Genomic DNA, 5,134 nt, shown 5'->3' on the forward strand with positions numbered 1-5,134 from the left:
AGCAATCCTTGGTGGGGGAAGCGGGGAGTCTATGTGGTATACCCAGGTAAGATGTCCAACACCAACAATCCTTGGTGGAGGGAGTTGGGGAGGTTTGAGTGACTTGTCCAAATGGAGGAGAAATGCTTTGGGGTTTGAGGAAATTTGTAGAAAAAAAAATTGGTAAAAGTACAAACTACTAAAATTGCCGTTAATTTACTTAATCACCCTTTGATCCCCATGGAGTTACAGGAAGACTGGGATAGCCCATTGTGACGTCAGACCTGAGGGATAGAGAGAGAGAAACTCCTTGCAGTAAGAAGCTCAGAGAAGTCTCATCTAGTGGACACAGGAGTACGTGTCGGAAACAGTAAGCATGCCCTTCACTCACTTCAGAGCTTAGAGCAACAGCTTCGACCTACACAGAACATGAGCACTTCTCCATAGCAGGCAGAAAAGGCAAGAGATTCAATACAAGGCATCATTAGAGCTATCTCTATCAGACGGCCCCTAAGTACATCTTTAAAAGAGAGGTAACAATATAATAGACTTTGAGGATTATTTAGGGTGAGTTTGTACCCCAAGCAACAACATGCCGGAGACACTACCCCATAGTAGTGACTATGAACAAGGCTCCCCAAAAGTTGATGCCATACCATTGAGCAGCCACTTTATAAAGCCCCTCATATAGAATAAATCTCATTTTTAATAAAAATGTATCTTTAAGATATACACAGCGATTACCCTGGAAATAGATTGGACTGTCTATTATATTGATATATACACAACCTCGGAAATTTGTCTCCAGTGCCCGGTTTACTATACACCAACCGAATTTAGAGCGTCATAAAAATACTTTATAGCACCCAGGCAGCAGCATGGCGATTTCTTATGCGGGTACAGTGGAGATGTGGCTGAGGCTGCCATTCATTCTTGACGTGCCAGTGTTTCTCACAAACAGTGGCTGCCTTAAGAAAGTATCGCCGAATAAAATCGTTTTATTTGGTTCTTTGATGATATGTCAATAGACATTAAAATAAAAACTCCCTTGTATGTAGGTGCTATTGCCCACTTCAAAATGTTTTCAAGGGGAGCTAGAGGTTCTCTGGAGACCCATCGGCGAGGGGAGGAGGCGGAGGAGGAGATGATCGCGTCTTAAAGGGATGGCTTTCTATACTGCCCACTTCACCTTTATTGGGAAGGAGGGAGCCAGACAGAATTCATATCCTGGCAAGCTCAGAGGAGGATGTATCGGTCGTATTGGTGTGTCTTGTGTTTGTGCCAGCAGAGAGGAACCAACAAATATGTTTCCTTGTCTCCACAAACAACACTAAACAAGTGTCCTTTGAGTCAAACAAATTCAGTTTGTGATATCCTCACCTGCCCTGGATCATGGGGAGGGTGATACCCCCCAGACCCTAAGAAGATACATTACCTGTGTTCTGTGCGTGTGTGTTAATAGGTCACTGTGTGTGTTTGTGTGTGTGTGTGCGTGCATGTGCGTGTGTGTATGTATGTGTGCACTTTGAAGTTTTTAGTCAGTATTTGACTGGTCTGTTGCATTAGGTGGGGGGAGAGTGCGTCTCAGTAATGTTGCTCACTTCACTATTCAGGAAGCAGAGGGGAGAAGGGCTGCCTGGGTTCCAACAAGCCCCTTGAGAGAGTCGCTCCAGTCAAAGACCCAGTACTACAGCCAGGCATTGCTCTGCACCCAGGAACCCCAGCATGTGGGGGAGTGAGATAGAAGGACAGTATTCAAGGCAAGCCTGGGCTATAAAGTGAGATCTTGTCTCAATCAAACAAGCACTCAAGTCTCCTCCCCTTCCTTCTACAGGTTTCATTTTCCCAGGGCTACTTACCTCAAAGCAGCAGGACAATAGGAATAAACATTCATCCCATAAATTATATCGCCCTGTCCAGCTGTATTGCTTAGAGTTTATTGTGTACGTGGAAGATTTTGACTTTTAGTCTTATTAAAGATAAGAACAGTATTTCCTATTTCCCTTTTCTGCTTTGACCTTCTCCATAGTTATCGCTTGATATAAAACTTGTTTTATTGTTAACCTTATATAAGGTTATGCATGCATGTGTGAGTGTGTATGCGCAGCTGTGCATGTGCACGCGAATGTGCATATGTGGGTTTATTCATGTGTAGACACAGATATGCAGAGGCCAGAGAACAAATAAGATGTCATCCCTCAGGTACTATCTACATTGTTTGAGACAGGCTTCCTCATTAGCTTAGAACTTGCTAAGTAGGTCAGTGTGGCTGGCCAGAGAGCTCCTGCCTCCTACACCTTCTTAGCAAGGGCTTGTAAGCACTCAGTTAGATTTCTTTTTTAAAAACAGGAGTTCTGGCAATTCAGGTCCTAATTCTTATGAGATAAATACTTCACTAACTGAGCTATATCCATACCCTTGACCCTGTTTTATCCTCTTAACTGTTTTTTGCTGCCCTGTCCTCACAGTCTAAAACACTCCTCACTCAAAACATGTACTAAATAAAGCATTTTTAGACAAAGTTAAAAGCTCGTGTTAGAAAAATTCTTGGTTCTGACCTTTACCTCCTGTAACTAATATAACACTAAAGGCAATACTATTTATTATTTCCACATTTTATTTAAGAAAGTAAATAAATGAGTGCATTTTTTTTCATATTAAGAAGTTAAAAAACACTACCCAGCGCAGATCATGGTCTATAAATACTATTTTCAATTAATATTTTCTTTCTTTTTTTTTTTTAAAGGCTTTCTAGAAGAATGGCAGATTTCACAATTGTAACAACATGCAGAAACGAAGGCAGGAGAGTATTAAATGTGGGGTGAGGGAGAGAAGCAGGGAAGGAAATAGAAGTGGGGAGGAGGAAGAAAGAGAGGAAAGGAGAGAGGTTATAGGCAAGCACAGCATCTCATGGCATTGTGGGTTTATTTAATGGTGTGGAAAAGGGAGGCTCACTGGAGCCCTTTCCTGGAACACAAAATTGTGTGGAGATTTTTTATGGATCACCGTCTCCTAGTTGCATAAAGCTTAGATAAAGGTGAACATTGTCATTAAAGAGACACAGGAATGTGTAAGGAAATAAAACAACAACAACAACAACAACCAAGCGAACCCATAGGTGACCTGGTATAGACCTCCAGACACAAGAGAAACGGCTGGGAAGATGGAAGAACACTGTAGTCTGGGGGCTGACATGGGGGGTGTCCCCGATATCAGGTCAGCTTCATGCTCTCATTGGTGCAGTCCCCTCCTGAGGATCCTGAGGGATCAGCTCTGTTGATACTTTAAAGAGACTGTTCTCTGTAAAGGCAAAAGGCTAACTTCTGAAGGCAGATTCAGCACCAGTGAAGCCCACGTACAATTGTACCCACATTAGATGCGCATGCCTGCCCACACTGTCCTCAATCGCAGAGCCAGAGGATAGCCCTCCTTCCGCTTCCCCCACCCCCACCCCACGGGAGAGCATCCTCATGGTCGACAGACAGTGAGGCAGTTTCACTGGGAAGCAGAGCCACGGCAGGAGGTGCAATGCCAAGCAGGACCAGAGCCCGAGACAAACCCTTTGACAAATCCATCCGCATCCAGACAGAGGTAGATCCTTGCACGCTCTTATTGGTGTCAAATTTTTGAATTTTGTCTGTAGAATATTCCACCCAAACGCCGAAGAATATAGGGTCTCTTCAGCCATTCATGGAAGCTTCTCTATGGACCACATGGTGGGACGCAAAGCAAGACTAAACAAAGGCAGAAAAACTGAAGTAATCTCATGTATCCTATCTCATGCAACAAAATGGGCAGCAAGCATACATCTGGTAAGAGTGTAAGCTTATGGAGATGAAACAGCACATTATTGAATGATAAGTGGATTTAAAAAAATCAAGAAAGAGATCAAAATGTTACTGGAAATAAAATGGAACCACAATAGAGATCTCTAGGACACGGTAAAGCAGCTGGAAGAGAAGCTTGCAGCGGCAAGTGTCTGCATTACAAATTCACAGTGATTACAAATAAATGACATAATAATGGCACTCAAGAATTTCAAGAGACAATAACAAACAAAACCTCAAGCCCAGCAGACAAGATACAACAAAAATAAAAGTAGAAATCAATGACATAGAAACAAAGAAAACAATACAGAGAATCGAATTAGAAATTCTAAGAGCCAGTTCTTTGAGAAGACAAACAAGATTTACAGACACTTGGCCCAGTTAACCAAAAGAAAGGAAGAGATGACCCACATTAATAGAATCAGAAGTGAACAGGGAACCATTACAACAGACACCAAAGAAAATCAGAATACTATAAGGGAATACTTTAAAACCTGCGCTCCATTAAGTTGGGAAAATCTTTTTTAAAAAAATACATGAATTCCTTGATTCATCCAAACTACCTAAGTTAAACCAACTAAAGTCTGACAGCCTAAACGGACTCAGGGCAAAGAAGGAGATTGAAACATTAATGAAAAGCCTTCTAACTAAAACCAGTTCAGGCCCAGATAGATTCACAGCCAAATTCTATTAGACTTTCAAATAAGAATTATAACCAATCTTTCTTAGACTTTTCAAAAAATAGAAACAGAAGGATACTACCCAAATCATTCTACGAAGCCAGTATTACTCAAATATCCAAACCAGGCAAACACACACACACACACACACACACACACACACACACACACACAGAGAGAGAGAGAGAGAGAGAGAGAGAGAGAGAGAGAGAGAGAAAGAGAGAGAGAGAGAGAAGCAACAGATCCTACAAACAGACATCCTTGATGAACATAGATGCGAACATTCTCAGCAAATGCTAACAGACCGAGTGCGAGCGAGTGCGAGCGTGGGTCAAGAAGACCATTCACATGATCAAGTTGGTTTTTCTCTTGAAATGTAGGCTTAGTTCAACATATGTAAGTCAGCAAATATAATAAGTCATATCAATGTACAAAATGTACAAAAATCACATGATCATTTCAGTAGCTACAGGGAAAAAACCTTTGACAAAATCAAGCATACTTTCATGACAAAAGTCCTAGAGAGAGAAGAGGACATACATCAACCAAGAAAATCTATGTGCACTGGGCAGTGGTGGCACACGCCTTTAGTCCCAGTACTTGGGAGGCAGAGGCAGGTGGATTTCTGAGTTCGAGGCCAGCCTGGTC

At 42.1% G+C, this 5,134-nt stretch overlaps 1 long non-coding RNA gene across 1 annotated transcript in view; it reads left to right on the forward strand.

Annotated features, from left to right (window-relative positions):
- The first annotated feature begins 279 nt into the window (after positions 1-279).
- Positions 280-5,134, forward strand: part of LOC116082337 — an 11,567-nt gene continuing 6,712 nt past the window's right edge. The window contains exon 1 of the long non-coding RNA XR_004115253.1: positions 280-349. This is a non-coding gene — a long non-coding RNA (uncharacterized LOC116082337). The remainder of the gene's footprint in view (positions 350-5,134) is intronic.

Source organism: Mastomys coucha, unplaced genomic scaffold, assembly GCF_008632895.1.
Source record: "Mastomys coucha isolate ucsf_1 unplaced genomic scaffold, UCSF_Mcou_1 pScaffold7, whole genome shotgun sequence".
NCBI lineage: Eukaryota > Metazoa > Chordata > Mammalia > Rodentia > Muridae > Mastomys > Mastomys coucha.